Source organism: Microcaecilia unicolor, chromosome 9, assembly GCF_901765095.1.
Source record: "Microcaecilia unicolor chromosome 9, aMicUni1.1, whole genome shotgun sequence".
NCBI lineage: Eukaryota > Metazoa > Chordata > Amphibia > Gymnophiona > Siphonopidae > Microcaecilia > Microcaecilia unicolor.
In genome coordinates, this window is record NC_044039.1 from 98729731 (window position 1) to 98753899 (window position 24169).

The 24169-nt window shown below is 40.1% G+C and overlaps 1 protein-coding gene across 1 annotated transcript in view; it reads right to left on the minus strand.

The window, feature by feature from the left end:
• Nucleotides 1-21229: 21229 nt before the first annotated feature.
• Nucleotides 21230-24169, minus strand: part of MEIS2 (Meis homeobox 2) — a 521844-nt gene continuing 518904 nt past the window's right edge. The window contains exon 13 of the mRNA XM_030214758.1: nucleotides 21230-22614. The gene's annotated coding sequence lies outside the window, so the exon portion shown is untranslated. The remainder of the gene's footprint in view (nucleotides 22615-24169) is intronic.

Here is a 24169-nt window from a genome sequence, read left to right on the forward strand (position 1 = left end):
TATAGGGAATAGTTGGGTTCTGCAGAAAAGATTGCTTTAGTTTGGTGATCACTCACATAGGGAATAGAAGTTTGCATTTATGAAGTAATAGAGGTCATCCAATAAGAAACTAAAAGCATTAAATTATTCCCCACTGAAATAACTGTTCTTTTTTGGGCTGCCAAGCACATAAGATTTGCTAAGGCAGTCCAAATAGACGCTGGAGCTTTGGGGTTTATTTTTTTTTTTTGGGGGGGGGGGGGGCCTTCTATACTGCCTGGAAGCTATTAAAGCATTGTACATTCAGGTATAATAGGTATTTTTCTGTTCCTGGAGGGCTGACAATCTGAATTTGTACTTGAGGCAATGGAGGGTTAAGGAGACCTTTTACAAAGGTGCAATGGGGTGCACCAAATCGGCCCTACTGCCAGGGTAGCGCAGGCAGGGCCGCAGAGAAGGGGGGGGGCAGGGGGGACAAAATTCCCCGGGCCGGCGCTGCAGTCCCCTCCACACGCTCCCCTCATCTGATGTAACTTGCGCGAGGGCAGGACACAGGGAGGGAAGGCCCGAAGGGAGGCGATCTGCAGACTGCCGCTGCTGCACTTCTTTCACACAGAGTGAGGTCGAGCTGAGGTACTATGATTTGAATTCAGGGGGCCCCAGCCCGGTGGTGGACGGAGGGGGGCGGGGGTTGAGCATATTCTATAAAACCACGCACATAAGTATTCACTCGGCTTCAACATGCCTATATTTTGGCGCACCCACCTGTGCCAGGTCTATTAGGGCTGGTGTAATTAGACACAACTAAATGCAGCACTTCTGTGCATATTAACAGTATTCTATAAGTTACATGTGCAAATGTTAGATCTGCCCTTGCCCCTTCTATGTGAGTGCCCTCCCTCCCCACACACACAATTTGCATGGTTAAATTATAGAATAGCACATAGCACGTTGCTAGCACTTATGCATGTAAGTAGAAACATTCTATAAAATTAAGATATAAATAGTGCTTGATTTTAAGTGTCTTGTTACAGAATGAGTGATAGGGGAGCAATGTCTTATTTTGTAAATTCTGCCAATTTTGCTGCTAGGATAATTATTGTTTAATCTCCAGCATATATTCATTCTTGTCCAGGAGGAAATAGCTCCTCCCTTATCTGTTCTGTGCACAACTAAAGAGAGTCTCTGACATAATTAATGTGAAATATTTTGTTTCCTATACACAAGATGCACTTCAATTTCCTCAGCTTCCTGAAGAAGCAGAGATTTAAATGTAAATAAAATAGGATCTATAGGTCCGGGAAGGGTCCGGGTGGAAGTATCTTTCACAACAGAATGATCTATTTTTTTTTCTGCTTCCTGATCAAAATACACCTGCGACTGTGATTTACATATAAATATTTGAAGATCTGCAAAAATGGAAAAGTATCACGGTACAAAAGGTAATCCTTTAAAAGGAACTGATAATTCTGCTGCTGTCAAATCCACCTGAGACAAACTGACCACTGCACTTCTCAGAGCACTATGAGTGGATATTTGGTCTGAAATCACCCATTATATTGTTGCCAAATTTGTTAGCGTCCCTAATTTCTGTTAACATTTCATCATCTGTTGGTTCATTCTGGCCAGGCAGATGGTAGAATTTCCCTACCATATTCTCTTTCTCATCACACATAGAATTTCATTTTTTTTTCTCTTTCTTTTTTTTAATGTTCATATCTATATAAATGAAAAAGGAATTAAACTGTCTCCTCCTCTGTCACAATGCACAAAAACAAACAGCGAAATATATCAGCCACATTAAGATAAAATGAAAAGAATTGGTTTATGTTGACTGACAACTGACTCTAGAAAAGTTTGAAAAGTTTTTGTTGCATATGTTTAAAATAGTTAACGCAGGCAATTTCTAATCCCTAAGGATGCCATGTTGTAGTTTATTTCCTGCTGAATTTTTATGATGTTAGATTCAATTCTCTCTTTAATATATAGTGCCACCCATACAGTTTGATCCAATCTATCACTCTGATATAATTTGTACCCTGGTATCACAGTGTCCCATTGGTTATCCACCTTCTACCAGGTCTCTGAGATGTCTATTATATTTACCTCTTCATTTTAATGCTATATACTCTAATTCTTCCATCTTAGTTTTTAGGCTTCTAGCATTTGTATACAGATGTTTCAAAGTATGTTTTTTGTTTGTGTCTACAACCTGCTTACCAGTTGAAAGGAATAATTTGCAATCATTACTCTCTGCTTTTTCTCTTAACGGCACCTGGCTTACTTTTACCTTTCTTGCAACCACTCTATCAGGATGCCCTAACTTTCCTGCTGTAATAGTGTCCTTCAATGATACCTCTCTTTGAGCCATGTGCTCCTGATGACTGTTAGCTTTCCCCCAGGTTCTAGCAGTAGCAGTCTGGTTCTACCCTGGTTAATGTAGAGCCAATCTTCTTTGGAACAGCTTCCCTCTTCCCCAGAATGTTGCTCAGTTCCTAGCAAATCGAAATCCCTCTCCCATACACCATGATCTCATCCATGCATTGAGACCCTAGAGATCTTCCTGTTTCTTGGTCCTTTGCATGGAACAGGGAGCATTTCTGAGACTCTGAATTTCAGGTTTCTACCTGAGAGCCTACATTTGGCTTCCAGAATCTCCGTCCCACACTTTCCTATGTCATTGCTACCCACATGTACCAAGAAAGCTAGCTCTTCCCCAGCATATAGTCTAAAATCTTTTCATGCTCTAAGATTGTATCACTTAACTTTAAATTTAGGACAAAATATTTCAAGCACTTGCAACCTAGGTCTCACCAACCAGCTTTCTTCCTCCAATACCGACCGGGGTCGCAAACTACAACTCTTTCTTTCTCCTACTCACACTTTCCACACTATTGAGTCTTTCACTCAAGCTTGAGTGTGGGCTGGGCTGGACAAAAATACGGAAAATCATGGGATATTAAGCTGAGCTTTCTCAGGAGTATCCTTTTGCAGTCAGGAAGTAAGCTCTTCACCTCCTCCCACATTCAAGAAACACTCGCCATACCAAGGAATTGTAAATTTTATGCAAATTTTACTGAACTCTGCAATGTCTGCAAATCCAAACTTCAAACTCTTTTTATCCAGTCAGCATTTGGTATAAGAGGATTTTCTGTCCATCCAAAACTATTTGGTACAGTCTTATCCATTAAATTAACCGGTTCCTTATAGCAATCCAAAATTATGTACAAATATACAACTCCTCCAGTCCATCACCCATCCTTTTGGGCTATATAATCCAAAGCTGTGTTGTCTGTCCTCTCCTCCAGAATTGCACCTCACAGGGCTGCACCCTCTGGCCTTCCAGAGGATCTTTCCTGCTCCTGCTCTTGAGCTGGGCTCCCCTTGCCCACCCAGAGCACACCTCTCAATCAGTTACTGCCTTTGGCTGACAATAACTTCCCCTTAATCCAGGTCCTGGCAGGGGTGAAGGCAACCAAAGACCATGTGTTTAAACAAACAAGAACTTTTATTACCTTCAAGCTCCACCTCTACTGTCAACCAACTACTAGAAACATTTCTCTATGCAACTTATTCCAAAAACACTCCCCTTTGGCTGGGCCTCCCTCCCACCCAGGGACATCTCTCTCCTTCATCCGAGTGACTCCAGAGAGGAACCAAAATCACTCAGTAATCCCCATTTAATGGGGAATTACACCCTGATATACCGTCTAATACAGGAGTGACAACCATGGTCCTCGAGGACTCAACTCAGTTGGGTTTTCAAGATTTCTATAATAAATATGCAATGAGATTGACATGCATGTACGGCTTCCATTGTATGCAAGTAGATCTCATGCCTATTCATTATGGAAATCTTGAAAACCCTACTGGGTTGAGGACCGTGGTTACCACCCCTGAACTAATATCTACTTTTTAATGCTTTAAGGCTATAATAACAAATTTTAACCTAATGCAAAAGAATATTAACTATTTAAACAAGCTTTTTAAATGCGATATCTTCCATCAAACACGGCTACCACATCTCTCTGCTTTTTAAATTAAATTCAAACAGATTTTATAAAAAGAAGAAAAAAAAACCCAAACAAACTTCAAATTCTCTTGTATCCCAAGCTTTAAGGAAGTAATTCTTTAACTTGATGCCTTGAATTAGGCACCACAACAGGGCACAATGAGTGCAAATGATTAGAAAAACCCCACTTAGATGCATATAGGACATTATAGAATACTAGTGTAAATCTGCTTTGGCACACCAAAAGTTAGACGGCAGAAGAAAGGGTCAAAGTACACACATAGGAACGAAGAAAAAAAAAAGCACAAGGCTATCAAGTGTGGGATAAATGAGAGTCCCTTTATGAATAGACCTGACAAAGGCCGTGTTTCGGCATGAAGACGCCTGCATCAGGGGTCTGATTAAAAAAAACATATAAGTACATACAACAAAATAATTTAAACAAAAATGAAACATTTTAGATACAAGGTAAATACATATACAAGAAAAACAACAACAACAATAATAATAATAATAAAGTTGAGCATGATCACTTATACCAGGTGGCTAGTGTGAATGGTTGCACCTAAGTACGCCATGCAATGTGCACAACCAATAGTATTCTCTAAGTTGCATGCATTGCTTGTCAAAGCACCCATATCCCGACCATGCTCTGCCCATGTGTACACCCCTTGCACTTATGTGCTGTAGTGTTTACGTGCTACTTTATAGAACAGCACGTAGTGCATTTTTGCACATAGCTGTCAATTAGGGTGGCTGTTTACTAATTTAGCACATAACATTAGTAAAATATTAAAGAAAAACATATATTGGGTTGTTTTTCTAGGGGAAAAAAAAAGCAATGGCAGCATAATTAAGAGGAAAGAATCTGAAAGAACTGGCTGCTCACTCTGCTTTGCCCTCTCCGCCATCCACAGTACTTTAATACAACAAAGGAGCATCAAAGGTAATTTCAAATATGGCAACTGTACTCTATGTGAAGTGATGTTACAAATTACTGACTTTATCCATGTCACTACACTGCAGTACTTAGGTGGTTCTGTATATAGTGATTCTGAGCAAGTCACTTAACCCTCCATTGCTCCAGGTACAAAAAACTTAGTTTGTGAGCCCACTAGGGACAGAGAAAGTTCCTGCATATAATGAATGTAAACCGCTTTAGTTGTATCCACAGAAAGGTGATATATCAAATCTATTACCACCCTGATTTAATTATGATATAATGGATAAACACTTTTTCTTTACAGGACCTTTTTTCAACTAACCTAAGATCTAAGTAGTTAAAATGTCCCTCTTTTTTTGAATTGTGCTTAGGAGGTTCATATTGTGACAGGAAAGAGAGCCAGGAGTCCCTAGCATGCCTGTTACAGGGTCAGAATCCCTTAACAGGGAATTTAGGGGAAATTATTAAGGCATGTATACTGCCCTCTAGTGTTGTAACACCCTAAAGACAATCTAGAGTAGCAGTGGTATAGTTGAGAAGAAATCCCTGCTACCCCTAGGTAGTTTCCTTTAAAGAAAGGGGGATGGGAGAAACTGGTGAGAGCTACAGGGGTGGGCTACCTGAGCTTACTGATGACATACCTTATCTCCATGAATGGTGAAGGGAATAGCCCAATCCCAGAAAAAGGGGGAGGAGAGAGATTAATTTCTTGAAAACTATTTGTACTTACCTCAGATGACTGACAAGGGGAGGAGCAGGGGGAGGGTTGCAAGGAAGGCCAAACCCAGAACTGGAAGAAGGATGTGAAGAGAAGTCCTAAGAGAAAAATCTTACAAAGATGAGGGTTCCAGGAGGAAGCCTCAGAGGTATCAGGACCTGTGTGCTGACAGCTGGGGAAGAGCTGGGACTAGAAGGTACTTAGGACTTGTAGCATGTGAATGCTGTTTGAAAGGAAGGAATGCAGTCAAACCAGGAATGCCTGGAAGTAGCATTTTTAACTTCCTAATGCAAGACAAAATTTGCAATAAGGGCCTGTCTCTCCAACATAGCATCCTCCTTCACATTTTTTGCATTGAATAACATACACTACATTTGAAGATCAGCATGTGTAGGATACCCTTATGATGAATGTTTTTCCCATGTGAGTGACTATGGGGGTCCTATGATTTGTGTTGGCATAGTTTGCAGCGTGGTATATTGCAGGGACATATGCTATTCTCTTTTTGAGTTTCTCCTGGGAGCATGGTTTTAACTATTTTTTTTTTCAGATTAAGTGGTTGTCAGAAGGCCAGCATAGATGGAGTTGGGATTAGGTCTTTCAGTGATACATCCTCCTGGAGTAGTAGTTGTACATCTTTTATGATTCTTCTGAGTTCTTCCAGCTCTGGATTGTATGCCACTATAAGGGGCCCTCTATGGTGGTTTTATTTTTTCCAACTGCAATAGTTTTTCCCTGGGTGCTTTTAGGGAAGAGACAATCTTCCTGGAGATTATTTTGGGGCTGTATCCTTTTTGTTTGAAGTATTCAGTCAGGATTTTGAAGTGTTTATCTCTGTATCCTGGGTCAGAGCAGATATGGTGGTTATTGCATGGCTTGGCAGTGTATAATGGATTTTTTGTATGTGATGGGTGGAAGGTAGAATTGTGGAGGTAGTTGCCTCTGTCGGTCAGTTTCTTGTCAATAGATGTTTGTATAGAACCATCATTGATAGAAACTGGTGTCTGGAAAGTTTTTTTTCTGTTGAGAGTCTCAACTCCCTCAAATTTCATCAATATACTGGACATATTTTAGGGGTTTAGTCTGATATTTATTTATTTATTTATTTATTTATTTATTTATTTATTGCATTTGTATCCCACATTTTCCCACCTCTTTGCAGGCTCAATGTGGCTTACATTACATCATGAGTAGTGGAAATATATAAGAAAATAGATATTTAGTATTGCATAAGGATCTTGCATTTAAAAATGTCTCCTCCAGGTCTGTCATGAAAAGGTTTGTATATTGTGGTGCCATCATGATGCCCATAGCAGTGCCCATGACTTGCAGATAGATTCCATTATTGAAACAGAAATAGTTGTACGTTAGAATAAATGTGATTAATTTTGTAGTAGTTTCTGGTGTGTATTGGTGGTCCTTGGTGGATGTTTTTAGAAAGTTTCTCAGCAGGACATGACTATTTCTACTGTGATGGCCTACATATGCCAATGGTAGTCTTTAATGAGCAGGGGTGATCCAACATATACTGGAGTCCCATGCCATGCCTAAAATAGATGCCTTGATACCAAGGCCTAAAAGAGGCTCAGAGCTGAGGTTGTCTGCATCATTGTCCATTTCCAGTACATCGGAAGAGAAAACTTCACAAAGGCACTGGGAATCCTTGGTCTCTCCACACTGATGGAGGCCTGACCATTCTGTCAGTGGTGCCAGGGAGTCAGAGACTGAGATTTCCCCAACTGATTTCTTTTGAGTTTGGGTCAGAGTTCTCCTGGGATTTTGAAAAGGAGCCAGAGGTCCACTGATCTCCCTTCAAGCCCCTCCCCACCACTTGAGAGACACAAATCCCACCAGAGGAGATATCTTTCACTGATTGTATATGAGAAATTACTCAGGCTGTGCCATTTCAGTTAGAGATGGAGGAGTAGTTGAGAGAAGAATCATTGGACATTCTCCATTCCTTCTCCTAAGGAAGCTATGACAGTACCCTTTCACAGAATCTTAAAGGATCCACAGATCCTAAAGGATGCCATAGCAACATCAAGACTGGATTACTGCAATGCACTATACAATGGTCTGACTACAAAGGGCCTGCACCAGCTCCAGTTGATTCAGAATGCAGCAGCAAGACTCATAGAAGGTTGCAAGCGATGTGACCACATCACACCATTTTTGCAAAAACTTCATTGGCTACTAGTACAATACAGATCTAAATTTAAAACTCTATGCCTGATCTTCAAGGCCCTGAAAGGAAATGGCTCTGAGTATCTAAAGAATAGGATGATCCTCCACACACCGCCAAGGACACTAAGGTCCTCCCAAGGACTTTCACTAACTACACCCTCTCCAAAAGACACTACACGATGTGATACCCGTAAGCGAGCCTTCTCCGGAGTAGCCCCCACACTCTGGAATGCATTGCCTGAAAGGCTCCGCTTAACACATGACTATCTCTACTTCAGGAAGCAGGTGAAAGCTTGGCTCTTCAACCAAACCTTTAATGGAAGAAGTAACTAACTTGTTAGTATCACTCACACACACAAGGAGTGACTCGGGCTGCACATACTGCAGCGGGACATGTTTATCCACTCCTCCATGTGCAACTTTCTTCAAATCAGTCACCTTACTTTCTAATTCTTCCTACTTTCTTACCCATCTATATGTTATAACTTTGCCTTACCCTTCACTACCAATTATAATGTTCTATTACGTATTGTGTTGACATTGCTAGTATACCATGCCATACTTTAAGCTTGCAATTTTTTATTTTATTAATTTTTAATTTTCAAATATGCATTTAAAACTTTAAAAAATGCAAAGCCACTTAACTTCAGGCACTAGGCGTTCGAGCACTTAGTTTCACTCTGGTGCTCCCAGGCACTTAGTCTCGCTCCAGTGCTCCCAACGGGGACCCATTTTGCCCTCCATCTTTCTCAAGGGAATTACACTGTCCACAGTGCCCACATATCCTCTGCAAAACAAAAACACTGCAAGCCAAGAACAACGCCAGAACTTGGAATAAGTCTTCGACATAACTTAAACATACCATTCTCAAAATGGTGCCTGCAGTTTAAAGGGACACCAATATTCTCATCAGCCAGTGAAAAAAAGAGAAATGCGTCATTGAGACTTAAAGGGGAAGAGTTTCATAAAAACACACTCCATTCAGTAGATGTGTTCAACCCCCATAGGTTCTATAGTCTTTAGCCAGTAAATCCATCGCTGCTCATGTTGTGTTAATAGATGGTCCCGATTCCCTCCCCGAAGGGAGGGTTTCATTTGTTCCAATACAAAGCATCGTAACTCTGCACATTCATGCTTAGCACGTATACAATGTGATACCAAAGGGGGCTCTTGCTTTCTTCCTCGCAGTGCATGATTTATGTTCAATCATTCTAGCATGTAGTTTCCTGCTAGTCTTGCCCGCATAGAACTACACATAAACTACATTTTTTGAATCACAAGTAGTAGTAGATGTCAAATAATAAACCTTTAAATCCGTAGGATTAGTGAATTCAGAACATTCCCAGGTGATGGTACAAGTACTACAGTGTCCATATTTAAAATGTCCATATTTCAGATGTTCCTGAAAATCTACATGCACGGTTGTAGAATACACCTGCTCCGCATCTAAGTTAGGAGCCAGTATTTACACCAAGTTTTACTTGACGTAAATGGACGTGCCTAGAGTTAGGTGCTGTGCATATTCTATAAACTGGCTAGGAGTATTGTATAAACCGCGCCTAATCTAGACGGAAATATTTTCGGCACTGATTTTTCAGGTGCCATATATAGAATCTAGTCCTATATGTATAAGCATTCCCAGTGAAGTAGGAAAGAGATTGGCTGTTAAGCATATATTTTATTAAATACTAGTAAAAAAGGCCCATTTCGGTAGGCAATGAAATGGGCGCTAGCAAGGTAATCCCCCACCCTCCCTTGCTGTCTCGCTCTGTCCCCTCCGAGACCCACGCCTCCCTCCCTTCCTTCCGAGTTCCAGACCCCCCCTCCCTCCCAGTTCAAGGCCCCCTCACGCCCCTCCCACCGAGTTACAGACTCCCCCTCCCTCCGATTTCAACACCCCCCTCTGAGTTACTGACCTCTGGACCCCCTGCTGTGACCCTCTTGACCCCCCCTTTCCACTGAAAACCCTCCCCCGCCACCGTCGCATACCTGTGCTGACGGGGAACCCCGACAGACGAAGTCCTCTTCTCGTCTGCGCCGGCGTTGCTTGCTGAATGGTCTGATCAAGTTTCTGTGTGTGCGTCTGATGTCAGACGCATGCACAGAAACTTGATCAGATCATTCAGCAAGCAACGCCGCGGCAGCCGAGAAGAGGAGTTCGGCTGTCGGGGTTTGGGGTCCCCCATCAGCACAGGTACGCGACGGAGTTGGCTCGTGCTGCTATGTTGTGATTGGGCACTGTCGCTGCTGACATACCCGGAAGTGGGAGACATCATCATTTCAGGAGGTGGATACAGAAGCACGAATGCCTCAAGGCTTATGTCCACACAGTCAGCTTCAGAACTTTGAAGGTGCGTTTATTTATATAGGATATGCATATGTACCTATCCATACTAGTGCATACATGCACCCAATTACAACTGCCTCAAAATAAATATGTGCACCAATGTTTTCTAGAGCAATTTTATATATAGATAGGTGCATATGTTGCCTTTAAAGCCTAGGCACCTTGTAATAAAATTACCCTCCACATGACTGAAACTAACAAGGCTTCCAGCTTTTTCACTATTAGTAACAGCTGTTATGTGTACCAAATATCTTAATTCCTAAAAATACTAGCGAGAGTCTTTAAAAGCTTGCAAGTTGTTTCCAAGCCGAACGTGTAAGTGTGAGGTATTCTGATGACAATCAGCCCAACTCTCTGATTTACTCAGATTTATAGGTGGGAACAGACCAGTACCAGGAGCTATTGGGAAATGTAAACATGAATTTTTCATTGATAAGCATAATCAGACTTTCTGTTGATTTTTGTTACAGCGCTGATGTTTTAAGGAGAAACAAACGGTCACTTTTCTGGCGACTAAACAACTAGCCACAATCCACTGAAAATAACAATGACGTATATTTCGATTAAGTTTATCGCTAGCTTAATTCCAGCTTACTGTTTAAGAACCAAGTTTATTATTTTCAAGACAAGGTATCTGTACAAGAAAGTTGCCTTTTGCAGCCGTCATTCCAACACTGTCCCCAGCCTGCAATTACAGTTGCATTGAATTACAGGAAACCGTTTACCTTCCAAAATTGAAAAGAGAGTTGAAATGAAAGTCTTGTCTTCAGTCATTTTTCCTTTTGGCATTACTCTACTGCTTTCAGTTCAACTTGGATTCTATGTAATATGCAAAACAACTTTGGCAGAAAAAATGTGTTTTATCACAGGTCTAGAGTTTCCTGCAAAAGTCCCTTTCCCCTATCACAATCCCTCTCCTGTCTCTGCCTTTCGATATTGCCCCGCCCCCCAATTTTAAAAGATCGATTTTCCCTTAATGAAACCCTTTGCAGAGACTTTGCAATAGATGCTATGCGTTCTGAAATTTGGAAAGCTCGGTATATCCGGATGCACACTTATTTTTACCACATCCTTTTCGCAATCGGGTTCCTAACTGTGGCCAGTGGGGTCATGCAATGTCCTGCTGCTCTGATCCTTCGGGGCTCAACATAGGACATCCCTGAACCGTGGCCCAAAACGGATCCCACCGCACAAGGAGAAATCACTTGCAAATAGAAAGTTCAATGGAGTGGCCCTAGCAGATCTTACAGCGTCTATAGGGCCCATAAGTGATATGGAGTGCTGGGCATTTAGGGCTAACTCTTCTCAACACAAATTATCCCATTGGGAAGGGGTGTTAGGCATCAGCCATGGGCATAAAAGAAAATAATCATAACGACAAATTCAAACATTTTCATATAGAATATTGTCTTTTTCTCATACCTCCTGATTTCAGAACAGGGTAACTCAGTTTGAAAGGGGCTTAGAATCCGGACTTTTCAAGGGGAGGGGTAACACAGACTATCAAAAATAAAGTAATATATTTACATAATGTAGGCTCTGCTTACACTGGCTTGCAAATTTTTTCAGGTTTACAAAAAATCACCTTAAAAAAACAAACCAAAAAACTCCCACTGGCTTGGGTGAATTACACCTAGAGAAAAAGTCCATAAACTGGTATTTAGGCAGACCTGGGGGAAGCTGTTGCTACTTTTTGGGATCCTGCCAGGTACTTTTCCTTTTACAGCTTTTTGAGCTTCAGTACAAACTTACTTATCTAAGGTGTACATTATTATTTGATTTTCCTTGAAGCCCCGGGTCCTTAACTGTGTCACCTGTCAGCTCTTTTCCAGGGCAGGCAGGAGACCCCTCCCTAGCTCATCAATGGAGCGGGGTATCCAAGAATTGCCCCCTGTCTGCTTGGCCAGTTCATTAAGGACTAAGGTCTACTTTCAACCAGGGACTGTTGATGTGCGAAACTGCGGCCTCCTCTTTTCTAAAACAACAGTACCAAAACCAGAGGGCAGAAAGGAAGACAATTTAAAGACCGTCTTATTTTCCTGGCTCTCTTTAATCTTTTATCGCTGTTGTTAATTGCTTTATTTTCCGCAACCACAATTATGTTTGTGTTGTATTTTATTTTTCAGAATGACCTGTTTTGGCTTCAACTCAAGCATGGGGTTTTCATTTCAAGTCAATGGCTGATCCACTGACTAGGTAGTTTTTAATTGTTAATATCAATAAACCGTACAAACGAACCCGTGAATCAGATGATTGAAGCATTAGGCAAGTAAAGTATAATACTGATATACGCCGACTGTAAGTGGATTTTCCAGCAAGGGAACATAAAATAAAACGCAAAACTGAAGGTAAAATATCTGAGCTTGGGCAGAAAATACATTATTTAATCGGGAGGGAGGGGGGAGAATATTTATTAATTAATTAACAGGTGATGATGTGTTTCCAGCAAAAGAATGAATCCGCAGCACAACAGAACCCATAAAACGATTCCATTTGCCCGAGAGATCCTGTAAAATCGTCAGCTCTAGCTATTTGTATAGTTTCTGAAGTCCAGGAATTCAGGGCTGTGCTCAGTGTTGCCCACGGAGTAGCATTAATTCTCCTCTCCCTTCTTTTTCCTGCCTCACACCAACCCCTTCTCTCTTTCTGAGCCGGAGGTGCTTTGTTACAAAAATAAACAATCGCTTTGGAAGAAGCACTGAAGCTAATGGTTAGGGCTCTCCATTCTTTTCAGTCAAATATTCAAATAGTTTACGATGTTAATGATAGGAGGTGCTTTAAGAAGCTGAGAAATACTCTCTTTCAAAGACTAATACGAGAAGGAATATATTTTTAAGATGTTGACAAGTCTGTCAGTATCTTAGCAGGACTCTTGTGTTTTATTTTGATAATTTCTTTTCTTACGGTTTTGTTATTCTTTATCGAATAGATTTGCAAATAAAAAAAATGTTGCAGGTCTCCTTGTCCTCGGCTACTGACATTGCTCTTTTTTTCCGTATTAAAAATAAACCATGACCTTTTTAATCCGATTGTATACGTATTATAGAGAGGGACAGGAGCATTGCATAGCAGCGCTGTGTTCATACCCATAGATGGATGTTTCTTCCAAAAGGGATAAAATGTTCATTGAGACAGCAGCCTACACAATAGCCATGGTGAAACAATAGTTGAATTTTTAAGACAATGAATCGGCAGAGGAAGGGAAAGGGGATGGGACTTGATATACAGCCTTTCTGTGTTTTTCTGCAACTACATTCAAAGCGGTTTACGTAGTATATACAAGTCCTTATTTGTACCAGGGGCAATGGAGGGTTAAGTGACTTGCCCAGAGTCACAGGGAGCTGCAGTGAGAATCCAACCCACTTCCCAAGGCTCAAAGTCCACTGCATTAACCACTAGATAGAGCCTCACTTCGAAACGACTGTGAGCTTGGCAGCCAACACTCAAATTTTGTTTTTTTAAATGTTATAAATCAAATTGAGATTATTTCTGTTAATGGCCCTATTTTCCCTTTATTGATTGTTCCTTACACTATAGGACTCATAGCGGAATGGAGTTGGCTGTTTTGGCTATTGTCCTACCAATATTTGGCCCAACACAGTATCAGCAGGGGGATGGGAGGGGGAGGGTGGACAGTGGTTTATTTGGCCTGTCCAACCAAAAAGGTGTTTCACTGCCCTGCCTACTGGTAATAACCACAATAACAATTACCAGAAATACTAACTTGCCAAGAAAAACAGACTACTAGAACCAATGAATAAAACATGAAGGGCAATAAAGATGGTGACTGTACGGTGACGATAGCTATTTTGCTTTTTTTGGAGTAGCAGAAGGAGATGGTAAATGTGCCTGCGTATCACACTGCCCTGTTACTAAACATTTCCCTTGATCTCTTTTCAAGCTAGCTAAACCTGTAGAATGTGTAATATAAAATCTCGTACCTTTTTCATCGATAGCTCAAGGTGAGTTACATTCAGATACAGTGGGTATTTGGATAGTTTTCTGTCCCCCAGGGGGCTAATAATGTAAGTTTGTACCTGAGGCAGTGTGGGGCATGAAGTGAAGTGACTTGTTCAAGGTCGCAAAGGAGCAATGACAGAATTTGAACCTCGGCTACCCTGGTGCTCGGTCTGCTGCTTTGATCATTACGCTATGCTTCCCTTCCATATGTATATATAATTTTGCTAATTTTTGTAATAATATTTTGCTTTTCATTTATGTCCTGTAACATCAATTCTAAAATTAAATGACAAAATCCTTTCACTTGGTCTGAAAATGTATCATAATTCATATGACCTTGCCTCCTTCCGTTACACCTTCTCTGCTTACTAGTAAAACAAATACAAAAAAAGATGGAAGAAGGTTGTTTGGGGCTGGGGTGGAGGGTATGCTACAAACTGTGGCAGCCCACATCTAAGAAATGCATGAAGGGAGGGGCAAAGGAACATCATTTTGCTTGGGAGAGACAACCCCCCCCCCCCCCTCGCCGTAGTCCCCCTGGATGTTGTGTGGGCTTCAAAATTCGTGCCACTGCCTATGGAATAAGACCTCCTCGCTGTTGCTTTACATTGTCTGAAAAACCTTTCTGATGAAAAAGGGCTTAGATTAGTCTATTCCTTGACTTGTGTGCTTGAAACGCCTCATTCTCTCGGTGTATTGGAGCAAGTGCGAGTTTGTGCTTCTTTTTTTTTTTTTTTTCTAAGAGGCTAAATCTTAACTCCTTTAGCTCATAGTACCAGCAGAGGGTGCTCTAACGTTGTATCTCTGAAAAGTGAGCCAAAAGCTTTTCATTGCACAAAACCTTTAATATTAGAACCTCCCTCCTCTTGTGTTATTTATATGTCTTGAAAAATATCTTACTCTGTCCTCTTCGAATACCTGCGGGGTATTTATAGTTCGTGCGAATGCACAGTCAGTCAGTCTATCTATCTATCTAAACATTCATTTTCTGTGTATCATACATTAATTCACGTTATTAAATCCCAAGACGAATTGTCAACATTTCTTTCGCCTGTTAGTTCCGCTGATTCCTACAGGATTTATTTGCAGATTTCAGCTCCTGGAGCTATAATGCCTGATTTCTTTTCCTTAAATAAAATTGGTCAAATGTTGACAACCTTTAAGCCAATCTAACACTCAAGATTAGTGATGGGAAACTAATGAGAAAATATCAGATCAGTCAGCCTGGGGGTTCCTAATTAAATCTTAGAGCTGATTGAAAATAAAAGATGGAGAGAAAAGGGAAGGGAAGGTCCTAGTTTAAATTTAAACCCAGAATGGGGCGCGTTTTATTTTCATTTCTTTATTTCCCCGTTTTCCTCTCCAGTCGAGAAAAGTTGGAGGGATTAAAAGGGGTCCCATCACGGTTCCCTCGGTAAATATTAGGCCTTTAGCAGGGTGATTTCACTAATTAGAAAATGTGCATGGCTGCAACTCTCAGGGAGAAAAGGGGAGAAACAAATCTGTCACTCATTTTAAAGGAGACAAGCACTATCCAAGTGTGAAGAAATCGGCTCTAATTCAAAAAGGCAATCGGGCAGAAAAGGCTCTCAACATTACCCTGCTAGTTATTAATCAGAAGGTTTCAGCTCCCTGGAATGGCGAAAAAGCACAGCCTTGCAAGGATCTGGATTTCCTTTGCGCCTTAACACTAACGAGGATTATCTCTGAAGATCCACTAAGTGGGACTAGCTAGTGACTAGGAACAGCAGTAGACCTGGATAACTTAGATATGTGAGAACTTAAATGTTTTAGAAACAAATGTCACAATGTAACATACATTCTGATAAATGTATTTTAGGGTGGGTTTTTTTGGCTCGCTATTGTGCATTCATTTGTAAAAATCAAGGAATTCATGAGCACATGGTATTCAAGTAACACATTTAAATTAGTTGCATTTGTTGAATTACTCCGAGGTTCCCTAATTTTAGTCTGCCTTTCTGTAATAATCTAGTTTAAACAACTTTGCCGTCACGTTTTGAAATAAGAGAAGTTAATAAACATTGCAAGCTATTTGTACGTACAGTTCAATGCTTTTCTTAAAAACAAAGAAGCCGTTTCACACCGTTGAGTAATGGGGGTTCCCATTTTTACCCAAGTCCCCATTTTCTGTACAACTGTATTATTCTTTCTACCTGCCCTTAGATTTCATTGTCTACAATTAAACAGAAATTTACATCCTGTAATAAGGAACCGATTTTGAATCATTTCTGCAGAGAACAGATTTATGGCGAATAAAAAGCCTTTCTCGTGCACATTGGTATCTAGTTATAGTTTCTATAACAAAATCGCAGTGTTTTTCTGGCAGCACACCAGTATTACAACAACCCACCTTTCCTATTTACAGGCAAAGCTCAGGAGGCTGAACAGACCTCAGAGACGCTCTAGCTTGGATGGGTTTTTTTTTTCTCATTCTAATATTTAGGTTCGGAATTTGCACAAATTCACGCTATTCTTTCAATTCTCGTCATCTAGGAAATGTATTCATGCTGCTTAGGTAAACATCCGCTAATACACAGTAGATATTTTACAGACATACACTTTTTGTAACGTACACTGTCTAGAAGCTTTGTCTCTGGGGCATATTAAAGAGATGTTTACAAGGCACACAGTGAACATCTCTTTCTCTATTCACGCACGCAAAAAAACAGACACCAAGGGCATATTTAATTACCCACAATATATTAGTACCAAATATACAGTGCTGGCAAGGCTCATATTTTGAGATCAAATTATTATCCTCATGAAAGAATTTTAATGTGCTCATAGGCCAAGAAAACATATTTACCATCATCGGAATAAATATAAATATATTTAATGTGGTTTGGAAATGGCTGCAGTAAATCGGATCAGCGCTTTTTCTTCCATAGAATGTAATCCGAAAGAAGAGGACAATTTTTCCTTGTTACCCTTCTTTAAAAGCCTTGAGCCGGGTAATGGCAGGTCTTCCAGAAACTTGAAAAGCGGAAGAAGCTGCAAGACATTACGCTCAAATTTACAGCGTCTGTAAACACTCACAAGGAAAAGTATTAACATTCGCTTTAATTGAGAAAACATTGATTTTAACTTTTGAAATGTCTACTTTTTAATTTAAGAGCAAACGTTGAAGCCCACATTACCGATATTACGGTGATCCCTGCAAAATACAAAATCAGATAGGAAAAGGTATTTTATGTAGTGTTAAAAACAAATATAATCAGGCACAATATAAAATACATATTAAATGCTTTTCTTATTTAATTTTCGGAAACAGCACCAGAAAGATGCAAAATGATTTTAGGGTAGCCCAACTTAAAAAAAAATACTTAAAAAGAAAACAACGAAAGCAACGCAGGTAAGGAATTTTTTTGCTCCTATTGGGGTCGAAGTTTTCTTTATTTCTATGACTGGAAAAACTATAGATTGAAGAAAATAATCCCGATTTCTGTAGTATAGCCGTATCTTTTTTTATTATTATTGTGGAAGTGTGAAGAAGTTTTTGTTTGGAGTTGTTTTCATTGATCAGTCAGTCTGAGCTAATGTAATTATCTTCATCAATAGGAGGCTGCAGCGAGAATCATTATATAGGTGACATTGATAAATGATCCCCCAGAGCAGCCTTTTCTCTTGGGTACCCCTACATCTGACCCTCCCTCACACAGAAGTAGTCATAGAAACACCTTGAGATTCTCCAGCCCTGCTCAGAGAAAGGAAACCTTGTAATCAGAAAGAGAAATCCAAAGGAATTTCCTCGTCACATAGTAACAATCCCACTTCCAAGGCTATCACCTTGAATATTAGGCAAAGGCTAATGCAAGACGTTTACCAATAAGCCTCGAAAGTTAACACATTTATACACATTTAATAAAGAAAAGTCTGTAGATATAAAACATCACCCCTGCTGTGACTCCTGCACGCTTCTTGCAGCGGGAAAGTAACTGGGAACCGCATCCTCCAGGGGAGATTTCAGTCTAAGGCTACTCTAACACTGGAAATTCAGTGAGGTACACTGCAATTTGACAGAGATATAAGCCAAGAAGCTGAAAATTGCGTCTCTCTGCCTGCAATCCGGATTGCATAAAAAGAGTGCGGCATTGAAATCTATTTCTAGTAAATGGGTGTCGGCAAAAAAAAAAAAAAAAAGCATTTTCATCGTCTGACTAGTTTATTTCTAGGCAAGTAAGAAATACTGAGAGGCATAGTTGATTCCTAATGATCCCTAAATCGCTGCGTTGAGGCCCAAGGGTTCCTTTTATTTTATTTTCTTACTGAAGGAGTTCTGCTACTGGGCTGGGGGATGAAGGGCTGGACTTGTTTAGCTCTGCTGCCTCATCCATCATCTCTGTCAGCCTGAATCTGTTCAAGAGGGCCAGTTCCCCCCCCCCCCCCCCCTCTCCCTTTCGTACACCACAAACTATTAATATTAAACGCGCCTCTCAGAAAACCCTTCAGTACCAGTCTTTATTCTTCTTCTAGTCTCTTTGGTTCAAAGATTGGTTGAGAGATTTCTGCAAATCCACATCTCATCTGAAAAAAGGTTCCACAAAATCTCCCCAGGAAAGCTACTTTCACCGGGGATGTAACCAAACTGTAAAGATGATGAAAAATACAACAACTAATCTCTTCAACTAACATGAAATGCCGTTTAAAAAAAAGAATCATATTTAAAACAAAACATGTTCTGTTTAAAAAATGTGTTTTCAATTTCTTTGTAGTCACTTTTCTATTTCCCACAAGGGCAGGGACGAAAGTCTGTTTTTCTGTAGCATGCGGAATATACATGGCAGGTAACTAAAAAAGTATTAATTTCCTGGCGTGCAAGACTAATAATAGACCTGGTATAGAGATTTATGATTTCAATGAAAAAAAAATCGAGTTCCATCGTGTGACAGCTGCTAGAGAAATTTGCCACTTTTTTTTAAAACCCCCCTTTTTCTTCCTCTCTGCAAACCTGTTCGGGTTAGTTGACGTAAGAACATACTTTTCATTTCCTGACTAACGCAAAATCTCTCTCCCATTCTTAAACTTACAAATCTCACGTTTGTTATGATTGCAAAGAATCAGAAATTACTAAAAGAAAGCAAAGAAATAATAAAAATAATAATAAGAGAGAGATAAAGAAACCCAGACCTAAAAGGTTGCTTTTTTTGTTTTTGTTGTTGTTGTTGTTGCTGGTATTTTTGTAAAAGGTGTTCCATGCTTCTTCATTTTCAAGAAAATAAGCAATTTGATTCAGATCACAGTATTTCTTTTAAAACTATCGCTGTCAAAACACTTTCCCGATTTCTTAGCACTTGACAGCTGAGTATTTCTTAAATACTTAATACATCCAAAACTAGGCTCTCTACACAGTATTCCTCAAATTGCAATCGCCTACTCCCATTATTCTTGAGTTACACAAACCTGTTTGCACTTTATATATATCTGTCTGTAGACATACAGATTGTGTACAAATGCATATCATTGTATGTATAACCACATATTTATAGGCACATTCCTTGTGTATTTATATGTGAATATAAATGATATAAAATACCTTATGTATTTATACATATAGAAATACAACAAATGCACATATACATAAAATACATGTATATATTTAAACATATTGGATGAATTTTACATCAGAGACATTTTTGTAGTAAAACTCTCATATTTTCCTCCTTTCCAAATTATTTACTAATGCCTTAGTGTACTCCCATCCTTTGTAAAATCCTTGTTTCTCCTATACACAAGCAGTCATGTCTTTATTTGTATTTAGCCCTGCAGACTATGGTTTTAAGGAAAAGCGTGCCAAAAGAAAAGTATCTTCCTTTCACCCTAGACAAGGCTCTCAACCTAGTCCTCAGGAAACACAGAGCTAAGTCAGGTTTTTAGGATATCCACAATGAATATTTATGAGATAGATTTGCATACAGTGGAGGCAGCGCATGCAAATTTAGCCTATGCATATTAATTGTGGGTATCCTGAAAACCTGACTGGTTCTCAAACCAGTCCTCAGGACACACAGAGCCACTGTCCTATCTCATACAAAACAAGCAAATCTGAACTAAGGCACTAATAGAGTGTTGTTCTATATGGAAGAAAAGACCTGGCTTAGCTCTGTTCTTCAGTTTTATGAATATATTAAACTAAACTTCTTATAAAATGTGGCAATTGCTGAAATTAAAAAAAAAACACCTGTCAGAAAGGAATTTATGCATATTTAGTTGCAAAGTGTTTAAGCTTTTTTCCTCCTTAAATAAAACATACGTTTTAAAAATAAAACTACAAGCAGTCATTTTAAAAGAAGGGTTTCTTATTAGAGCTTGTCTGATGTATTCCTGAAACCGTTGTTTGCAGGAAGCCAGATGTCACCTATACCAGGACAAGCAGGGGGACAGGGAATGGACGTATTTCTTGGGTGTTGGTTGATGCAACCCAGAAACTAGACTATTTTATTCACTTGAGTAAAAACTTGTTTCTGCAGTGGAAGAAAAATGGCAGCATTTATTGATTTATATTGTTACATTTGTATCCCACATTTTCCCACCTATTTGCAGGCTCAAGGTGGCTTACATAGTACCGTAAAGGCGTTCGCCAATTCCGGTATAAACAGTTACACAGTGATGTTGTGGTAGAATTAGGCTCAAGCGGAACAGACATATTAGGGAATCATATAGAGGAAGAGTCACATTATAATTAAATCTATTAAATATGTTTATAGCACATACTTTGCATCCCTTAGGAAGATGAAAAATGTCTAACATTTTAACTGTTGGTATTGTTATTTTATGATGTAGGAGTGTTTACCTTGAAGTTTGAGAGAAAATCTCAATTTTTTCTTATGGCTAAACCTGTTCCAACTTGCAGACCCTTTGGCAGAGTTTTTTATTCTCTCTGTTGAAGCTCCTGCATTATTTCACTACCCCTCATCAGAGACAAAATACCCCACCATTTCCTTATTCCACACCTTTCACAATGCTACAAAAAAAAAAAATCCCATGTGAAAATTTTCTTTTAGCACTGGAAAAACACAAAGTACTTTAACAAAAACAATTGAAAAAAATGAAATATTTATTACCGCATTTGTGACTTAACACTTTTTTAAAACAACGTTACAGTCCTCATACATGTAAATTTGACAAAGTTTAAAGGTAACAGCAATTTTTTCTCTAATGAGGAACACGTGCTGAGAAAGGAATAATTCATGGACGTACAATATACCAATTCCACAGCAGATCTGATACTAGCAAAAAAACATTCTTTTTTTTTCTCAATTGAGGTAAACACATAGAATATCTAACATGAAACAATTAATAGACCTAACTCTGCACAGTCTGTTACAGCATAGACTCTCCGTTTCGGCCACGTACTCTTGTGCTCGCTTCCTTTCACACGCCCATTCACTCACACTGCAAAGCTTGGAGTTCACAATAAGAGTTCTAAATTTTTGGTGCAAAAAGCACGCATGAAGAGAAACTTCTTTCAGGTGAGGGTGGCTGCCTAAAGAGCGCCATCTGCTTTTCTTTTGTCCAAAGCCAAGGTAGAAAACAGCTGGGAAATGCCTCCTTGCTTTGGGACTTTTACCCTGCAAAGAAAAGGAAGCAACGCCTATAAACCATTTCAAACTGTTCTTCTGTTTTGAACATATAAAGGGCACATTTATGAAGGGAAGAAGATAAGAAGTGCAGGGCCTGTGCACTGCGGGATGAGACTCACATCCAGGATAACTTTTTTCTCGCTGCCAAAAATGTGGAAGATATCCCTATTGTCGTACGGGCAGTCATTTGGTTGCTGAAAGCAAAATACAGTCATTCTGTTGGTGAACAACACACATAGTGTGGAAAGGATCATTTTTCTCTTTTCCCCTTCTAAACTTTTTGAGGCAACACAAACTGGAGAGAGCAACATAAATGTACAAGTTAACTTAATTCCTATGTTCATACTTCAGTAGTTTTCACTCGAGTCTTTTCTCTTTCATTGTTTGTTCTAGAGGAATTTCACCACGACTTAATTATTTCAGTCAGTCCACAATTTGTGTTATTTGTAACCTTGGTCCTCTTGTTGATGAAAAAAATGACAAAAAAAGTAAAAAATAATCACAGCTGTCTGGAATTTTTCAGTTTAAGTGTGGTCAGAGTTCAAAAGTCTTCAAATATTACGTTTTCCCTTGAGTTCCCTTATACTGTTGAGCATGGATATCCGGAACTTGTCCGCCCGCATTAGGTTCACATAATTCAGTAGCGTGGGACTCTTTGCTGACATGGTCATTCCAAGATGAGGTGCGAGTCCACCATGCCTCATCATGACTAAGTGATGGGGCTGAGTTGGCAAATAAGAATGGATTGGGGTCCATGTCTTAACTGGGTTGAATGTGGGGTCATCTGGGGACGAGTGTACCTTGGCTGTGCCTACTCATACCCATAGGACCACTCCAACACACATAGTCCCCTGGGCATACCCTGCAGACCTAGAAGAAAGTAAAACAGGGTGAAATTATTCAAGATTCAAGTTTTGCTTTATCTTTTTTTTTATGTGCATGAGGTACCATTTTTCCTGTACTATGACAGTTTGCATTACACTGTTGCAAAAAGTAATTGAAGGAAAATCATAGTTAATACATAAGCTATATGATATTTATTTATTGTTGAATTTGGTACAGGCAATATTCTATAGGTGATGGGTGATCGTTAAAGTACTTGGGAATTTAAGGGGCCCTTTTACTAAAGGGTTGGCGTGTGGTAACGGACTTGCCATGCACCAATCTGGAGCTACCACAGGAGCTCGGTGGTAATTCCCACCCCCAGCTTGTGCCATTTCCGGTGCTACAAAAATATTTTGGATTTTTGTAGCACTGGAACTTAACCTGTGTTAATCACTGCCCAGTTTCCACCGGGTTAGTGCAGGAGCCGTTACTACCACCTCAATGGGTGGTGGGAAGTGCTCCCCCTTGCAATGGCTGTATGGTAAGTGGTTCACTTACCGCATGGCCATTTCTTTTCAGAAAAAAAGACAGCCACCCGCTGTGGTAAAAGGGAGGATCTTGACGTGCATCAAAAACACACACTGATGCTAGTGCAGCCTCCCCTTTACCACAGCTTAGTAAAAGGAACCCTAAGTGACCTGGTTTGAGTAAGTACATTTTATTGATCTACTCCCCCCCCCATTTACTAAGCCACGTGACAATGCCGACACAACCCCATTCAAAGTGAATGGGCTGTGTTGGCATTAGCGCACGGCAGCTGCTAGTGTGGCTTAATAAACAGGGGGCTAGTGTGATAGTATGGTCTGTATATATCAGTCAATAATATATACGGTAATATATATATATATATATATATATATATATATGTTTTATAAGACTGGATTAAGGGGCAAGTCAACAAGGTACTGACTCAGGGTGCCCTAACTCAAGGCTGCCAAAAGCCTGCCTAGCAGTGATGTGTGTTTGCCCCTTTCCTCTTGCCTCTCTATTTGTGTTTGTTCTGCTCTGCCAGCGCTGCTGGAATATTTAAAAGATGAAAAAGGAACTTTCTGTTTCAAGCTCCTGCAGCTGTGCTCCATGCTATGATGCTGCAGATACGGAAGGAGAGGAGGCTCAATGCTGATTCTGGGGAGAAGAAGAAAGGAAGGAGAAGTGGCTGATGCTAAAGCTGGAGGCTAGAAGAGTGGAGGCTGATGCTGATGTTGAGGGCTTGGAGGTGCTGTTATGATGATGTTGCTGGGAGATGAGGGGGGGCTGATGTTGATACTAGGGCTGAGGGTGGATGGAGACTGGATGAAAGGAAGCTGATACTAATGCTGGGGCATGAGGGGGAGGCTGATGCTAATCCTGGCAGCTGAGTGGGTGTTGGTGTTCATGCTGGGGGCTGATGGTAGTGCTGAGGGCTGCAAGGGGTGCTGATGCTGGGGGTGATACTAATGCTGTGGTGTGGAAAAAAGGGGGCATATGTAGAGTAAGGTGGAAAGGGAGAGGCTCGGGTAAACAAGAAGAAAAGCAGGGTAAATGAATACTGGAGAACGAT